The following is a 19,557-nucleotide window of genomic DNA, read 5'->3' as shown; positions in this document are numbered from 1 at the left end:
TTTGGGCCACATCTTAAGCGAGGAACAGATCAAGGATGAAAACATCTCACCTCTCACTTAAAATCAGTTTGACAAGTCTTTCTCAGTTACAGTCATCTGTAACAGAGAAACAGACTCCACAGAGTGTAAAGATATTGCTGATTTCTTGGTTTTGGCTTCAAGGCCCTTTGGGCAAGGTCTCTTACTGTTTTTTAACAGTGTCCAGCACCCAGCAACTTTGGTTTGACTATAACAATAAGGCCCCTGACTGTACAAGGTAGACTAATGACACTGGGCAGGCATATGATAGTTCATCTGCTGGGCCAGAAGACAGTCCTACAGCTCTAACCTTTGAGGTAAGACCTCTGCCCCAGGGCTCTGCTCTCCCACCAGCTGGATGAAAACCTGTGACTGAACACCAAGGAAAATAAGAGGAAAGAGAGGAGTGCCTTGTGGCTGTTGGCCATACTTAGTTGCCTTGTCACCTGTGGGACATACTTTTATCCAGAATGGTGTCAGATGAGGTACAGTTTAGCATGACCATATTCTGTGTGATACAGGATTCTGATATCTTATGGCTTCATAGCTACAGTGGATCAGTAATAAGTTTATAATGTTTTCATGCCTGATATTAGGCTTATTCAGATTCTTAAATATCCTGATGTCTTATTTTGCTGTTCATTGCCTGCAAATCCACTGTTCAGAAGCAGATCATTATACCAGGAAACAGCAATGTTGGTGTTTCAGGAGGTATGTAACTGTGGATGCTTCCTATGGGAGGTTTCTTCTGACCCTTGATTTGTTATTTGCCACCACCACGGAGCAATTTCTCATCTGGCTTCTGGTTTTGCTATTGTCTTTGGTTACAATGGGCTAAACTCATTTGTACTTCAGCTCCAGGGAAGTCAGTGGAGATTCAGTTCGGGTTAATTAGGAACGGTGTTTAAACTTCAGCAATCTGAATCAGGGTACTTTGCTATGGCTTGTGTTACTGCTGAGGCTTATTCTTTATCTGCCAGAACAGTCTTTTAACCAGTTTTTGTCCAGTCCTTGAGGATGGGATTGGAAAGAACCAGACTGGTTTGTGGTAGAAATGCTCAGTCATGTAGGAGCTGATCAGGTCATAAACACCTACTTGCTTTCTATAGGTCAGCATATACTTCGACTATCACGGTTTATGCTGTTTTTACTATTACTTTTTAAATTTAATTTAATTTAATTTTACATATTTAATTAATTACAACACAATTAATATAAATTATTTATACTATAATTACTATAAATAATAAATAATATAATTAATATAAATTTAATTTAAGATTACAGACTATTACACTGAAGGGGTTTTATGTCATGGCCAGATTCTGCTCTTTCCTTTCACTGAAGAACTGAGATCTTTGGTCTGTACCAACTATTGTTCCCACAGACATTAGCATCCATCTTTTAGTGATGTCATTATGGGATTTTGTTTCATTTTTCTAGAAGTCTTTCTAATTGTATGGGTTTTTTAATTGTAGAACAATTGGATTTGTGTATGTAAAGGGAAAGCTGAGTTTAGTAGTCTATTGCATCTGATAAACAGCAAAGGCAGGGCACCTATGAACACATTTGGCACAACTTTACTTGCTGATACCAAGACCACTGGGTAGAGAGAGCATACTCCTACTTCTGTGTGTCCCTGTAAGGGATAGGCACGCTCCAGTTTTTAATAAATGTGTTTTCCATCTTAGTTTATATTAAGATCTATAGCATGAATCACAACATAGTCCTGGTGACTGTATTATACTCCTACTGCATACACCTACAGCTATCTCACAACAAACAAGCTCACAAATTACAGCTTTTCTCTGCTACTTTGTGACACTGCTACTGGTATTAGAATGCCAATTTACTAGCAGACTGCTCTCTCTAACCCAGTAATAGCAACAACACGAACAAGTGAACTGTCTGAAGTATGTTTGAAAGTTGTCATGTCTGCTACTGATCTCAGGAGTAGATCTATGGTTGTTAAGACATTGATTTCCTTGATAAAATCAACGATTCAAAACTGTCTTTCATTTAAACAATGGGGCTTATGACAGGAACTGTTCAATTATGCTTTTTTCTTGTGTATATATTGTCAGTTTTCTTGATGGTTCCCCAAAGACATCCCATCTGGGAGAAAAACATGTTCAGTCCAGCATTACTGTCTTCCTCTGTGGTAAGGGAAAGCAGACATATTGTATCATCAAAAATAGCATTGCCTGACAGCCTCTAGAAATATACATCACACATCGCTAGCTATTTTAAGTAGCTAGCTAAAGGAAGAAAACCTCTCCAACATATCTCAGTTATAAGTATCGACACATTAACATTTTACATAAAAGAAACAGCTCTTCATGAGCAGAAACTTACAACGAAGCAGCTAAACATTTTTAGCCATTTTGAACAGAAAGATACATTAGACTGCTTAGATCCACTGAGGATACAGGTTTGGGCAATGCCTACAGAGAAATTAAGTGAATCAATGCACTAGGTATTCACTCCATCCCCTAAAGAATATTGCCTGGTTATTATATAAGCTCAAAACTTCCATTAATGACCCCAGATCAGATGATTACACTGAGCAAAAATCAGTGCTGAAGGGAAAGGAAAACCATACAAATCATGGGATACAATTCTGTACCCCAGCATCATCCTGAAGTGCTTTCCTCTGCTCCAGGGGAATTATTTAGCATTTGTACTGAAATAAATTCTGAGAACAGTAGCAACTCTTGAGGATAAATTTTGGTCTCCTCAAGCCTGCCTGGATTTTGGAGCTAGTAGGAAATGCAGCCTCCATAGGTATTCCAGCTGGCATGATGGGGATAGGGAAATGCATGTTGCTGTTCCTTACTCTATTCAGAACTCTTCAGAGTAGCTGACTAAGCTGTAAATATGAAAATGTGCTGCAATTTTGCATCAACGACACTAATATTCTTTCCATCTCAACTATTATCTGACAGTAGAGGAATATTTGCAGTTCACTGGACTGTTATTGGGGTAATGCCTCAATTATTACCTTTTGTTCAACAAGAAGACCCGAAGTACACTTTGGCTTCTGAATGGGATCAATTTAAGCACTTTTGTGCAAGTTAAAATGCTTCCTTTTGAAAAGTCTTCCTCTTAAATTTACTGCATTCATTCATTGTCAGCACACCCTTACTTTGCAAGTGGTCACTAATCTTTCCTCTGAGAGGCTGGTGACAAGGTTACCTGCAGTCTGATATAGCTTACAAGGCAGGGGGACATCCCTGTGGGCTCTGAATGCAGTTTGACTGCTAGCTCCAAGGATGCTTAGAATATCCCTTAGCAAGGGCCAGACATCAGGGGTCTTCTGAGGGTGTCCATCTGTTTGTCACTGCTCAGAAGACTGAAACACATTAGTAGAATGCATCATGGAGTAAGAAATTCAGAGCTTTTATTCTTTTGAGCTTTTTAATCTCCCTCAATGCAATCCTTAAACAGTACTTGATTTGAGAGTAGCATTTTATCTGGATATTCACTATTTTTTCTTCTGTTAAACAAAAATTTAAAAATCTTGCTGACGCTATGTTTACCAGCAGACAGATAACATATGCAGAATGGTCTCTGGTCATCTTACAATTGCATAGTATGGAATGGTAGGGTTTTTTTCAGGGCTCATAACAATAAACATCTCTCTTGTAGATACTAGTCTCCAAAACCCAGGTAGGTCATATAAGGGAAAGTCTTATATTATTGGTGATGCTTTTGACTTGCTGTGAGACCTTGAATAAAAGACAGCCCCTCTACATTGCCTCAGTTTACGTTCCCAGCCACTTCTTCTCTATGTGTCTCTGAAACCTTTGGAACACAACATTGTCCCTTAAAATAAAAATAAGTAAGCAAATCTTCATACAAAACAGCTTTGTGGTTGCAAGGATTGCCAAGAAGTTGTTGCTTGTTTTCTCATTTTTGGAATTGCTAAGTCTATGGAACTGAAATAAATAGAATTTACTCTATATATTACAAAGCACAGGAAAGCCTATGAGTTACATAGCTCCATCCTGGAATAGTAACAAGCACACAGGATGCACCTGTGGTGTTGTCATGACAGTGATTATTGTCAGAGTTTCCTGATCTGGCTGATGTTAGATGAAATAAACTTAATGTACTAAACTTCACTAAACCTCATTGATTTGCTTTACTAATGAAAAAAGTAATCTATTTTTCTTAGAGAATGTCTAAGAAAAGGAACTCACCATTTAAAAAAAAAAAAAAAGGAAGTTCTAGAGTAACTGAAACTTTGCCTTGTTGTAGTACTAGGGAAAGCACTGTAAGTTGTCCGTAACTTCCTCTGTGCTGCTTTGTCCCTTTTTCTGTCTCTTGAAAGAGCTCTTTTCCCTGGAGCCTCAGAATCTGCTCTTGCCTCCTGTTGTTATTTAGAGAGCATGCAGTGGAGTTTCACCATCAGCATATAAAGGTTTAATAGTGAACTGCAAAACAACATAACCTGGTCATGCTCTGCTACAGTTTCATGTCTCTAGATGTGCTCTCCGGACAGCCTCAAAAAATGTTGCTGTCCTAGTTTTGGCTGGGGTAGAGTTGGTTTTCTTCTTAGCAGCTGGTGCAGTGCTGTGTTTTGGATTTGGTGTGAGAACAGTGTTGATACAGTGATGGTTTTGGTTGTTGCTAGGTAGTGTTTTTATGAGGTCAAGGACTTTTCAGTTTCTGCCAGTGAGAAGGCTAGAGGGGCACAGGGGCTTGGGGATGGGACACAGCTGGGATGGCTGACCCAGGCTAGCCAGGGGAATATCCCATACCATATGACATCGTGCTGAGTATATATAAGTTAGTGGAAGAAGGAGGAAGGAGGGGACATTCAAAGTGATGGCATTTATCTTCCTGAGTAACTGTTAGGCGTGATGGAGCCCTGCTTTCCTGGAGATGGCTGAACGAACACCTGCCTGCCAATGGGAAGCAGTGAATGAATTCCTTGTTTTGCTTTGCTGGCATGCGCGGCTTTTGCTTTTCCTATTAAGCTGTCTTTATGTTAGCTCATGAGTTTTCTCACTTCTACTCTTCCAATTCTCTCCCGTATCCCGCTGTGGCGGGAGTGGGTGAGCAGCTGCATGGTGCTTGGTTGACAGCTGGAGTTAAACTACTACAGTTGCTTTTGTGCCAAAGAGGTGATGTGAAAGGTCTTCCACTCACTGACAATATCCTAAGTTCACTTTCTTTTTGCACAACTGCATGATGAATTTACAGAAGGCTTAAGACTTACTTTGCAGAACTGGTGTAAACTATTCCTTTATAGTAGCACTGGAATACTTCTCCATGTGAACCCTCCGCCACAGAATAAGTTACAGTATTTCAGAATACCTATTTCCTTTTAGACGGAGAGACATAATGGTTTTGAAAAATGTTATATTTGCTCTGGAGTGTACTGTACACAGAGGTAATTATCCTGAGGTAGCTATCCTTCTGCCCCTCAGTTTCACCAGTTAGGCATGCTCTGGTAGGATCATAATGTGCAATAAAGTGCAATCCACTTTTATCAGGACAGATCTATGAGAATGACACTGTCAGTGTGTAAATTCAGCCAGGAAGGACTAGCAGGTCATTCTCTGATGTCATGTGAGGAGATGGGAGACTTGTTACCTTCTACACCAGAAATTTGTCTATGAGCTATACACTGAGTCCTCCTACAGCATATTTAGGGTTAAAATACAGTCATGAGGGTTTCCTATGTAGGTTTCTGTAGCACTGAGAACAGGAAATGTTTTCTATATTCAGGTTTGTGTTTTACAGATAGGTTAATACCTTTGTTTAGTGGTCAAACAAATATAAAAGTAAGGATATTTCAAAATCAGCTTGGGATCTACATGCCAGCCCCCATCTGCAGAGTGCATTTTTAAAATGTCTGTGTGATGGAGTGGTAGACACCTGTCCATTTTGACAACTACAGACTGTGGGGGTAGAGTCTTGGCTTTGTTCTTCATACTCACTTATGTGTTTTCTTCCCTTACTACTTGGCTGCATCTTTGTTTCTTGAGGAGTTTTTTTTTCCAGATTCCTTGTTAGAACCAAATTATCTTTTTTTGCTTGCAGATGAGGTGTCTATCTATGTGGGTGAGGATAAAGACAATAAATGCAGTATTATTTGAGAAACTGGCAGACTGTGGAGACACAGGTGTGGACACATCTTATGCTTCTGAGAGGTAATTGTAGCTTGGGTGATTTCTCAATGGCAAGTTGCTTCAGTTTTCTTTGTTTTGTTATCCTTTTTCAAGGAGTTGTTGGGCTCAAAGCGTTAATAGATGCAAAGTGCTTTAGAACTGGAAAGAGCTGTCTTAGTGCAGCTGCTGTTATTGTCTTAGTGGCAACTCCGGACTGAAGGGAGTAAACACTTCTCTTGCTGTGCTGTAGCTGGTAAATAAAATTAAATGCAGACTTGTCACCTTTCCGAGTACTGGAGTTAGAGGTTAGTCATCCTCTGTCCTCAGGTTTCCACAGCAATTTTCTGTTGTCATGCTTCAGAACTGAAGGACTTTATGAGGCAGAATACTTCAATAGGCTACCAGAAATAGATGTGTGCAGGTGGCAGTATATTTCGGTTATGAACTATCTGTGGATAATGAATTAGTCTTCCCCTTAATAAACAATTTGTCAGCATCCAGGAGGGAGGGGGAAAAAGAGCATGGGTATCTTCTAATTATTTTGCCATTCTCCAAAAATGCTTTTGGCAAGATATCAACAGGAATTAATAAACATTAATAAAACTTGAAAGCAACAGCGAAAATTGTTTGATTCAGAGGTGGTAAGTACTTGCCTGCCGCCATCCTAATTGATGTGCACTCTCCAGCCATGATGGGGGCTGTACAGAGAGAAGAGCCCACTTCGATGGAAAGCTGTGGGGGGTAGCCCCATCAGGGAGACGAAAGGCTTACCTTTCACAATATGCTGGGTAATGCTGATAGAAAAGGACTTCCGTTAGCAGAGCAGCAGGCATGGGGATGGAAAGAAGATGAAAAAGTACATCTGGGAATGTGACTGATGGATGGCACACTGGAGGTGAAAGACTCTGAAACTCCACTCTCTTGGGAAGAATCACAGAAAAGAAAGCAGAAGGTGGATGGCCTGGGGAGGAGAGCTTGAGCCAAGTTAGGAATGTGCTGCCCACTGGTTTCACACAATCATGAGCAGAGCCTAGGATCTCCTGTGTAAATGGCTTGTGTTGGTTGTTGGTCAGACTCTGAAGTCCTGAGGGTCCTTGCCACCACGGTTGGCCAGGGTGAGGGCTATATCAGACAAGTGGCTGGTGTGATGGATGTGCTCTTCCCCTCACATGGGCAGAGGGTGTGTTCCAGCTGATGGGCAAGTCCATGGATGAATCAAGACAGACAGTGGTCTGGGCTGTGGTCAGATGCAGCAAACAATGTTTGAATATTTGCTTTTGTACAGACACTGAATTGTGGCTAATCTGATTCTGTGTGACTTTATAGGGCTCTTACAGAGACCTCTATATGGCAGGTCCTATTGTCCTTTCAGCTAGGAACTGTGGACTTTACAGAACTGGGAGGGAAGCTCACTGGATGCAGTCCAGAATAAAAAGTGGACCAAATGAGAGCAAGAGGAGGGATGATGGCTGCAATGTCTTCATGCTGCTGTTATCCTGTTCAGTTGGTCCCCTTTATTTCTTCCTTGTGATCCATACTAATTTCTGTTCATAGCTGTGGCAAATACTTCACTCACTCCTCTCTGGGAGGAGAATCTCTTGTTCTTCATGCTTAGAAATGGGATTTTTTGTTTAGCTGTCAGTATCCATGTTACCAACTCTTCCAATGAGTCTCACATGTACAGGTTTTATAGTGATTACTGTCAGGGTGCTGCAAGGGCCAGCTATTCCCTAACAGACAGGGACTCAAAAGAACTTTGCAGGGCAGCCAGGGCCCATCACACCATCCCAGTGAAGAGTAGGTCAGCCCCACCCCTGGGCATCAGACACCTCACTGTGGACAGGGATGGGACGGGATGTGGCCCCAGGTCAGTGGGGTCCATAGCCAGACCAGGCAGGGCTGTAGGACACTGGAGGCTGGCCTTGCTGCATCATTTCTGGGGCAGGATCTGGTGCTCCTGGGGATGCTGGGACAGTGGGCAGGGTGAGGAGAGCCCCAGGGAGGCTAGGCAGGGGCAGTCAGGGCTGGTGGTTTGGATGGCCTCCAAGGACCAAGAAAGACTTCAGTAGCTGATTTGCATTTGGCTAGAGTATGGCATATAAGAAATAATAAGCTCTTTCTTAGCTAATGATGACCCTTGAGGGGAGTCTGTGGGTAACATGATGTAGGCTTCCCTCCAGTAAGAAAGTGCAAATCTTTTGACAGGAGCTGCTGGACTGAGTGATTCATCACTGATGAATTTGCTGTGGGAAATAAAGACTGTGGCTGGCTAGGGCTCAGTAAATAGGATCCATAGCATTCAGGCTACTGTATGTCATAAGCTACATTTCAGTAGGAAGCCTTTCTGGGGAACACCTTTTTCTGGAGTTAAGCCAATTTGCTGCTCAGACACAGGAAGATAATTATTTTCCTAATTGACTTCAGCAGTATAGAAGATGCATAATGAAAGATTATTAATAAAATGATAAAATTTGTCATTAATGATAATGTTTGTAGTCCTAAATATTGTTTGGAAAGGAAAATAAACCCAAACCTGAGGTTAGTGAAATAGAGCTAGAAAAGAAGAGTCAGTAAATTGGGGATGAGGAAAGAGGAGAGAAAAAAATGGAATCCCAGATGATGGGCCAGAGGTAAGATCAATGAAAAAAGGCAGGACCTGTACAGAGAAGATAAAAAAGAAGCTTAGAAAGGATAAACCAATGAGTTTCTAATTTTCCCATTGGCTTCCTGCATAGAACTGCTCTGAGGCACAGATGCGCACATGCGTCCTTTCCCTTTGGTCATGAATTACTACCTCAGCTAACATTTCTGACTTAAGCAAGGTGCTATATAAAAATGCTTTAGTAGATGGTTGAATGTCTTCTTCACAGGTAACAGTTCAGGTGCATCACGGTAGACTCTTGGAAATATTTTGTTAACTTGCAAAAAAAAAAAAGAAAAGAAAAGAAAAAAGAAGCCGTTGAAAAGGGACACACCAGGAGATAACCTTTCTCATTAAATCTTAGTGCCCTTGGCCTCCATCTTCAGCAATTATGCAGAAAAATATCAGCTCAGCAGTGTTAGCCACACTACAAAGGAAAGTCTTCCTGTAGGAAATCTAAGGATTCCTCACTCCTTTTATTTATGATGCAAAATGACTGAAACATTGGAACATCACAGACCCCATTTTTGGAAGCCCTGTCACAGGCTGAAAAAACACATGCACACACAGCAGCCTAAAGAAAGAAGGGTGACAATCTTTCTTTCTTCCTTTGGTTTTTTTTTTTTTTTATACTTTTGTATGAACTAAATTCGGGTAGGATAAAAGTCAGCACTTTGGGGAAAACCTAAAGCAGCAGCATGTAAGAAGTTTCATGCTGAATCAGACCCATGCTTCATCTTGTTCTGACATCTTACCTTTGTGAATGGCAATGTTGCCTCGGTGGGCAGGTGATTAATCTAGAGTAACCTGTACACAGGCACAATTTCTTCCTAGTCTTGTCAGATAGGGGTTGGGATTTGCTGTGCTGTATGAAAAGCTGCACTCCTTCTAAACAACTAGATTTTTAAATAGTCGTAAGTTCTGAAGAGTGTGGTTACAAATATAGTGGGTGGGTTTTTTTAAGCCCTTGTCTTGTCATGTGATTTGTTGTGACTGATCCCCGCTAAATTCTGCAGAACACCCTTGTAATCTTACAGGGCAAGAATCTCCCTGTAAGGGTTACCTTATTCTAGTTTCACTTGGCATATTTTTATTTTCTGTTTGAAGTTCCATCACTCACACTTATCTAAAACACTTCTCCTGTCGCTAGCAGAAGCGGTAAGAGAGAAAATAGCATCCTGCTTCGGATGGTATTAGTTAAAATGATTGCAAAGAACACATTTAATGTATCCTTTTGTGTAAAATGCTTTTAGCATATATTTTCATCACCCCAGAAGACCTCTTCTACCCTTGCCACTGTGGGAAGTCTTTGTCTTAGCACTAGCCACAAAAGCTGGCAGAGTGGCTCAGGCAACTGTTTACATCTGACATCTTCCTCACCCTGTCCTTGCTATAGCTCTCCCTAACCAAATGTTAAAAACGTTGTGTACACAGGCATTTTGGGGGTAATTCTATGCCTCTCTTGTGAAAGTCCAGGGGTCATCCCAATCTAGATTGCTAGATTGTCTGAAATGTTCACTGGGATAACTGTACACTTCCAACTGTAAAGCTTATGCTTTTCTTGAATAAGGAGCAGCTTCTTAATAGTAAGTACTTTTCTATGCTCAAAACCTATAGGTGAGTTGTAACTATTTGGTTGTTCATGGGAGTTTAGCACACCAGTGCTGAACTGGACTGGGAAGGGGTGATCAGAAGCTTTGCATCAGAAGACACTGAACTTGCACTTTTCCTCTGTTTCTTGTCTGGAGTATATGTGTAAGAGGAGGTTTCTGTTCTGACACTGAAAAACTGATTTTACCTTCACAGACTACTACCTTATTATAGAGAATTGGCTTAACTACACCTTTAAATGGTGAAAATAAGATATTTAAAAGCTCTGAATGTACTTTTATTGGTAAATTCCAGTTTGGTACAGTAGCTCCTTATTCATATTCTTGTAAAAAACATTACAAATTACCATCTGTAGGTTACAGGGAATATGGGGTATTGAATATCTTCTATGATATCAGGGCTCTAAGTGTTGCCAGGAACCATGGTACCTTGTAAAGAAACACCTCTGACCCTGACGGTAGAGACTTTTTATTACTGATACACTGAGATAGCCTCCTGCTGTGTATGAAACTTAAGCACAAAGGGAGCTGGGTGTTTTTAAGCAAACCATTATTTCTAACAAAAGATGCTTTTTCTCTCAGCCAATTGTTGAGAGAAAGCAACAGGCACTTATTGTTAAACAAGCCTTGGAGTTTTCCAAGGAAAATAGCATGAGGCTGGCATAATCAATGGCTGTTTGACAGAGCGATAGAAATGCACATGCTACACAGTAGCTAAAAATCTGCCAAGAAGCAGCCAGAATGGCAAATGACCGAACACATTTGGGCAATAGTGTGGACAAAGTGTTGTATGAGGCGTAACCTTTACCCTGTCTTAACTAGTGGATGAACAAAATGCAGTCAAATGGAGCCTTTATTTTTAGGTGGAATGTCATGTTTCATTCAGAAAAAAGGCTATGATGGATGGGTTATTCTCAGCTTGTTTTAGGCTGTGACATTTCCTCATTCTCTGGTTTTCTCTGGGGGCAGTGGAGGGGGCACAAAAAAAATATACGGGCTGCCAAAACACAGAAGAGGCTGGTAAGAGAAAAAGTATTGTTATATTAGCATATCCTTGCCAAATGATCACCAAAGTATATTAGATGAGGCCTACTGTAATTCCTCTCAGTTCCACCATTGCTATAAGGAAAACTTTATTGAATAACACAATGCCACTTTAAACCAATATCCCTCTGTCTAGATGCTGTGATCTGCCTTCACTTTTCCATGATCTTCATATAGCTTGTTTACATTTTTAACTGTCTTTTAAATTCACCCACATTAAGTGCAGATATAACAAAAAAGGTTGCGAACAGCTTCTTTATAGTATAGGCACTGTTATCTTGCCTCCTGCACCCCTTGTCACCATATGGAAGGCAGTATGGCTATGATACCCTGACCAATGCCTGTTTGTGGTGCTGCCAGATGCCATGACAGCATCCTACGTGTTGGGTAGGTCTTGCATCACCAGTCCATTGGCCAGTGAAAGGCCATACTGGCTGCTTGTATGGGGCTTGAAGATGTGTATAGGGGTAAATGGAGCCAAAATATTGATTCTGTAGTGGCAGAGAGGCACAGCCTCTCCTAACTACTTATCTGACAACACAGAGACTCATGAAATGTAGGGAGTGTGGTACTAGTGGGACCTGCAGTAGTGCCCTGACCTTAACACTGTGAACTTAATTTCTGTAATACCTAATTAGCATGAAATTAAAGTAACTGTAGCTGAATGTCTTTTGAATATGGTTACAGAGCTTATAGAGAAGCTATATACCTATATAGGGAGTTTTCTTGTGGCTACAGTGTCAGTGGCCACAAGTTCTGCAAGTTGATAAAAACTGCTTACGCTGATCTCTGCTGACCTATATGGTTCTTCATAAATAAGCCTTCAGGCCAGAATCACACAGGCATGTACTGAAATCAGCAGAACTAAAGACCTAAAATCCACAGATGGAAGCTCTACGTTTCAGTCCGCTTACAGTTGCAGCTGAATTGCATTGCTACAAGATGGGACATGTCTCTGGCATCACTGATGGCCACTGTCACTGTAGCCACAAGAAAACCCCTGTGAGTTTTCTGGGGAGTATGAGGGAGGATTAAATTTTCCTTTGCTAAATTTTGGGCAGTGACAAATATTTTTTATCTAGAGGAAGGATTATTTTTATTCTGTGTTGATTGACTTGATGTCCAGGCAGGGCTGGCTTTGTGAGATTGTACAATAGGGATGCCGACACTACCATCCATGGCAAAATGGCTTGGGGACCCCTTAGCAAGCTGGGCAGGAAAAGCTGAAGCGATTTTGTGTACCTTAGAATTTTCAACCCTTATTACTTTGATTATCTTGCTTTTTCAATAGTTTTCTTCAACAGGAACCTTTATTAGAGAAACAAAGATATCTTTGTCTTTTTCCAATTCTTTCACTTGATGTCACTTTCCAGAGATGTTGGATAGCTCAGCAGGTGGAACTGAAGATAATATGATCTTGCTAAGTCAGTGGCAGTAATTTCTGCATCAGTTATTGCTTGTCATTGTCTTGCTTGGGATAACTTTTGTCTCCTGGGAGCTGCTGGGCACTACTCAGACTCCATGTCATTCTTGCTATGGCATGAATGACTGTAATGCAGCAGTGGCAGGCAGCAAGAGATGATATGTCTTAGCAGGGCCAAAGGAGCTTTGCTAGAAAGCATAGTGCCTGCCTTCAAGCTAATGTGTACCTTCTCCTCTTTCACATTACTCAGTATTACGTCCTACACAGAGCAATAGCATCAGCTTTATGGCTATTTGGTGACACAAAACTATGCTAAGGGACTCCAGAGTGATTAAGGATTGAAGCCAAGAGAGTCCAGTATAAGGGTTCAGGTACTGCCACGCATCACAAGATCACCTGGTTGATTTGTAAAACTGTTGGGTCCCAAGCTATAGCTGTAACCCCACTCACTATTGCTTTTTTTTCTTTTTTATAATTCCCATGTCATTTTCATTTTCTCTAATGTTTAGTAGCTCTGAGCCATCTAAAGGCAATGATGTGCTGGTGGAGGCTCTTGGGAACTGTTGGTTAAAATTCTGCTGCCAATACAATGAGAGTTTTAGAGATTTCCTGTACTGGGAGATCAGCTCCTTTCTGATACTATCAAAGCTGCCAATGTGTATCTATTGTGCCTATGACACACACAAGGACCGCGTAGAAAACTAAGAACAGCAACACTGCTGACAAGATAAAAACCCTTAGTCTGTGCCACCTACTCACAATGACTATGGTACATACAGAATCATAATCTCAGGAGAACCAATCTTGCTTTTTTTTGTGTAATAACTGTTAGGAATAAATTCATGGGAGGAAATGAAAAACTGGAATTGATCCTGTATTAGCATAGATCAGAGGTGAGTTTTAGGGCAGCATATGTGATTTCTGATCCTGGAAACACCCTGAAAGAACCTAGTTTTCAGAAGGTGGATGATTTTAACCTCAGCCTTCTCTCACATATATAAACTTTAAAACAAAGGGATCTTACCTCACTAGTCATTGTGGAGATCAAGGATTTGGTCTCAAATGCAATTAGTCCAGGCCTTTTGCAAGCAACAGTGTCAATGAAGTTCCTAAGCAAAATCTTGTACACATCTGGTAGAAGAGTCTGGTGTAAATGTTCAGTGAGCAGACCAGCACTTGCAAAGCCAACAAACACCAACTTTTATCAGTTAAAATGCTTTTAAAGAAGGGGAAGAAAATAAAAGGAAAAAAAAACCCAACACAAATGCTTTTCCTGATGTGTTTTTGAAGGTCCTGTTTTCCCCCATTTACAACCAGTCATGGTTTCTGGGCGTATGCTGATTAAGCTTTGCTGTGGTTATGGTGTCAGGCTGTGGAATTTAGTCATATGGGCAACTGAACAGTACAAGGTACTCTCTGAAATTCTGAAAAAAGTATTCTAAAATGAGCACAAGAATGAGCTTTGTATTCCTATCTTTCTTAGCCTTAAGAAATATTGGCTGTGTAATACTCTGAAGGTAAGATAGTCATTTGCTCAGTAGTTACACCCATATAGTTTTGCGCATTAGCACTTGAGTGTTTGAAAGTGCATACTGGCTTCGGGGTGTGCACTGACTTATCTCAGTGCAATAAGATCTTTCCTGATCTATACAGCTACCAAACCCAAGCATGACAGTTGTAACATGACATTTTAAAAACACAGAGCAACCCTGCTCTGGTTACAAGTGAACATCTTAAATCTGTAGCCTCTGATATCCTGGCTTGCACTTAGACTTCTGTGTCCTGTCAGATGACTGTGGGGATTCACTCATATTCATCAATTTGTAACTGTCTCATTGAGGGCAACATGAAAAGATGCGACACTACTCCTGGTGGTGATAAAGTTCTGATTTTGCTGAAGCTGTGGAAGCTGAGATGTTTAATCACACATTTGCATCTTCCTCTTGTGGTAACTGCAACATGTAGAGGGCGTGGACGCAAGGTGTGATAGAGCTTTCTTTATCAGAATTAAAAGAGTTGCTGGAGCGGTGCTAATTCTTACTATTTTATATCATTCATTTAATTTAAGGATCTACTGGTTTATGGGAGCTTCTTAGCAAAAGCAGCACCTGCACTGCAATGATACTTAGGTGTTGGCAAGGAGTATCTTCTCCCTCCTGCTTCTTTCCCAAGCAACACTTGGTCCACTGAAGATATTCTGATGCCACCCACAGGAGGACGCAGGTACTTTCGGCAGTTCTGTGCCCTGTGAAGGGTGCTTCAGCAATACTAGCAGGAGACTAGCAGGTAATATTAGCAAGCAGAGGAAACGTCGAGGCATCTATCTGTGTGGACATGTAACTAAAGGTGATATTCAAGGCCCTTATTGTATCCATGCCTCAGAATGGGATGTATGATTTGAGGGCTGGAGCGTAAGATAGAGAACAGAAATCTCACGCTTGGTGTTCATCAGGATTCAGTTAAGTGCAGATTGAGGCTGGATCCTGCTCCTTCCTCTCACAGTCCCTACTGTCGGTTACCTAAGTGGTAGGCACCAGTCTACAGCTAGACCACAAATACATTTTTGTGAAAATCTTGCCAGAGCTACGGATGTGCGAGGTCTCGCTCGTTCCTGCAGGGCATCCTGGATTTCTTGCTGTTTTCTAGAGAGTGGAGCTGAACATCCAACACCGTGGTGTGCAGAGAGGCTGTGTCCCACTAGCAGGAAGCAGATCCAGTGTGCTGTCACAGCTCCTAGCCATGACACAGCATGCAGAGTCTAGGAACCAAGCAGCCTTGCCCAACAGTTATTCTGGGACAGCACTAGTACCTACTGATACATAGATTTTTTTCCCTGGTGGCTTCACCAATATATTTCAGCACAATATGGTTCTGCTGTTATTAAGCTAAAATATTTGTGAGATCCAAGTAAAACTAAGGGAAACCTTGGCTCTCTGGAGAGCTTGATTAGTTCTGTGGTTATGCTATGATGCACTAGGTGCATAAGGGAAAAAAATCTCAACTTTTCTTTTACAAGAATAGTAACAGAGATGAGGTAAGCAGAAAAGACAAGGGAGATCATACTGTTTATTACAGTAAATGATATTTAAATGAGTTTTGTGTAAACCTCACTGTACTATAAAAGTAAATTAAGTTTATTTCTGTAGATGCAGAAATAGAATGACTGATCTTTGCTTTTAGTGCTGTGAACAAATTACCGATTAGCAGTATTTTTGCATAATATGCTCAGTAAAATGCTGCTTTTTATCTGCACTGTGAAAAAAACCCAGGTTTACAGTGTATATTTCTAACGTGTGGCAGTATGATGTTGAAGTCTCTAATTAGAGAGTCTGGGGTTTCTGGCAGAAGATTTCAGCTACACCCCAAGTAGCAGTTGTTATACTTTTTAATTTGGAAGTCTTGTGACGAGTGTTCCTGGTATGGGCTAGCAAATTTGTTTGGTTGCCTGCTCTCTATTTCATACCTCACAGTGCTCAGGAGCAGTACTCCAGGATTTGCCGGCTCAGCAAACACCTGATGTCAAATTCGCAGCATAAGACTGATTTGCTTGTTTTGCGCTCCTTTCCTTTCCTGGAAAATTTGCATCACTGGAGATACTCTCTTTTCAAAATGTTTTGTGCATATATCTTTATGCCTATTTGGGGGTGGACGGATGCAACTGCAGCATCTCTCTGTCGGTGGCTGTGCTCCAGGAGCTCTATCACTGTCAAATCGGTGTGCCTCAGAGACGTCTATAAACTTCTTTTCATCAGATTCTTGTGAGGTGGGGAGTGGAAATTAGATTATACAGATGGGAAGCTATGACACAAAGATGCTGTATTCCACAAACATTTAGGCATGTGTTTAACTGACAAGTGCAAATCCAGTTCTCTTCGTAATCTGAGGTTTTCTGGGAAGCCAGCCAGGCTTTTCACAGGAGCACACTTTGCCATCGCCACAGCTGCTTGGTAGATCAAGTACTGCATGGCCACCATGGGTGGGCAAAGTCAAAGAGTGAATCCTGATATCCCAGGTCCTTGTGCTGTGTTTTAACTGTAAGAACTCTTTTCTGCTTAGCTGAGGCCATTCTATCCCTTCTCCCTGTTAGGTCATCTAGGGAGGCATTGCAGAATCAGCAAGAGCCCTGATGCCAGGAGGAGCGGTGGCCCCTCAGCAACCAGCCCTGCCTGCTCGCTCCTGCAAGGCCACTGCTGCTCCATGGGCTTGCGGGCCCTGATGCATTTGTGCTGCTTGCCGCCATGTGCATGCTACAGGCCGAATTTAACCAGGTGCTAAACTTGAACCAGAAGGCTTTCTGGAAATACTGGTTGGACTTAACGCCGCGCTCAGGGCTTCTCAGCCGCAGCGAACCGCAGCTCCTGCCCGGCCATCAGGTTTGCTGGTCGGCCCCCGAGAAGAACAGGCTGCTCCCGGCCGGGAGGGCGGAGATGCGCCCGAGAGAGGCGCGGAGCGGCTCCAGCACCCGCCCCGCCCTAGCCCCGCGGCTCGGCCTCCCCGCGCCGCCGAGGCCAAGGCAGCTGGGCGGGCACCGGCGACGGGAGCGGGGCTGGGCACGAGCCGGCCGAGGGAGGCTCCACGCCCGCCGCGGCCCCCAGGGGGCGCTGCCGCGGGCTCCGCGGCTCCGGCACCGCCGGGGCCGGGGCGGCACCGCGCGGGGGGAGCGCCGGGCGCATCAGGGCGGGCGCGCCCGCCTCCTCCCTTCGTCCCCTCCCCTCGGCGGCGGCGGTGGCGCCGGGCTCCCTCGCTCCTCTTCACATGGGGCTCGCCCTGCTGGAGGGACGGCGCTCCTGCCAGCTGCCGAGAGGGAGCCGGCGCGGGGGGCTCGCCGCCGGCGGGCAGGTAGGGGCGGGCGGCGAACCTGAGGGGAAGTTGGGGAGCGGGTGGCGGCGGGACGGGCGCGCGGGGCTCTGCCGCCCCGGCCGCGCGCGTCGGTTACGGCGCGAGGCTTCACCCGGGCGCGGCGGCCGTTGGCGCGGGGCGCACGTGGAGCGGGCACGGCCGGCCCGCCCGGCTCTTCCCGCCGCGGTCTCGGCGTGGCGGCGGGCACACCGGCAGCCGGGGAGCCCCGCGCCGCCGCCCGCTTGCGGACGCGTCGCGGGTGCCCGCTCGTCCCGCCAGCGGCTGCGGCCGGCATCTCCCCGGCTGCCGCGGAAGCGGCGCAACTTCAGGGGGAACCCGGGCGGGGACGCGGGGCTCCCCCGCTTACCCAGAGGTGATGTAGTTTACTTGCAGAGCCGCGCATCTCCCGCCGCCCGCGCCGTCTTGTCTGATTAACTGGCGTACGAGGGTCGCAGCTGGAGAACGGCTCCGTTATTTGTGAAGTTATTTTATGTCAGTTTAGGGTTTGCGGTTCGTTTGCTACCAAAGGCAGAGTGCCGACGGGATTAATTTCTGTGGTCGGTAGATTAAACGGGGCAAATTCCTTATGCCATTAAAGCGAGCGTTACGGGCTTGCCGACTTCATATAATCTGGCGTTCTCGTAGCTCAGAATAAACCTTTTCACTACAAAGGAGAAAACCGGATCCAGTCCTTGCAAGCTTCTGATTGATTAGAGCTCCCTCGTGGAAATCAGCAGGGAGTTTTGCCTGATTAAGACCTGTAAAATTGTCCTGAGGTTTGTTACACAACTAACTGGCTGTAGATGTGCAGTATGGGCTCCGTTAGGTAACTTTGCATCTAGGTCTTGTTTTCACTGGTCCAGTCGAAGTACTTTCGAGTCAAACTAGTTTTGGTGCACCGCTTCAAGGAGTCTTGACATGTCTTAAGGGAGCAGGACAACTGTTTTATCTGCCTTAAAAGAAGAGCAAACTTGTTGGTTAAACAGAGAAACGAGTGACATCCTTTGAAGATACTGATTGAAATCTAGAAATGCATAGGTATTTTGCTGGCAGTGCCAGGTAAAATCAGCTGTTTTCATTCCTGGATGTGTTTTATTCCCTACTGCTTGTGTCGCAGTTGAGCTTTAGAAGTCCCAACCAGGAACCAGGGACCCAGCTGTAACAGAAGATGTACAGGCATGCATGTAATTGTCGTCTCTCCATTAAAGAGCATCCTTTCTGGTATGATTATGCAGAAATATTACAGAAAACAGAGCGTTGCACCCAGAAAAGCTTGCAGGTTGCCATTTCCACGCATGAGCTGACTATTCAGTCATTGTAGTTTTGTTTTTTCTGTGTTCCTAAAATACCTGTTAGTAAGCAGGGTTACGGATTCTAGTCAGTTGTTCATGGAACTTTTCTTGTTGCTGCAACTGCAAAAGTTGCTGTCAATTATTTTTTTTTTAAGGTGCGAAAGTAAGTAAAATAAAATAGAAACTTCCTTGCACTTCAAATAGCAGCAATATAGGACCAGGCTTGGGAAGAGTGGAACAAAAAAAACCCCCAAAACCCAACACTTTTTTGTTGTACCTACTTTCAGATGAGAACTCCTTTGGGGTGGCATTTCTCAAGTTTGTTCTTGGGTCCTTGGAATTTCAGGTGGCAAAAGTCTCATCAGTCTAGCTCTTCGAGTAAGAAAAAGGCACTGTATTGTGGTCTGTAGAGTTCAAATGCACATTACTGGAAAGTTTCAAATAGCCTTAAAATAATCTTTAGTGGGGCAGGTGTGTTTGCTGTATTTGGAGCAATTTGATTTGGTTATGAAAGAGCAGGTATTGTTTCTGAATTAGGGCATACCAGCATAACTGTTAGCTAACTGTTAGT

The 19,557-nt window shown here is 43.3% G+C and overlaps 1 protein-coding gene across 3 annotated transcripts in view; it reads left to right on the top strand.

The window, feature by feature from the left end:
• Positions 1 to 19,557, top strand: part of CPNE4 (copine 4) — a 315,514-nt gene that overhangs the window by 52,956 nt on the left and 243,001 nt on the right. Inside the window, exon 1 of one of the 3 annotated variants that reach the window (XM_055806292.1) lies at positions 17,555 to 17,694. The exons of the other annotated variants lie outside the window; for them this stretch is intronic. The gene's annotated coding sequence lies outside the window, so the exon portion shown is untranslated. Of the gene's footprint in view, positions 1 to 17,554; positions 17,695 to 19,557 lie in introns of those variants that run through there. 3 annotated transcript variants of the gene reach the window in all.

This window comes from Falco peregrinus, chromosome 5, assembly GCF_023634155.1.
Source record: "Falco peregrinus isolate bFalPer1 chromosome 5, bFalPer1.pri, whole genome shotgun sequence".
Classification (NCBI taxonomy): Eukaryota; Metazoa; Chordata; class Aves; order Falconiformes; family Falconidae; genus Falco; species Falco peregrinus.
Note: the sequence above shows the minus strand (reverse complement) of the source record. Positions and strands in the feature narration are given on the sequence as shown.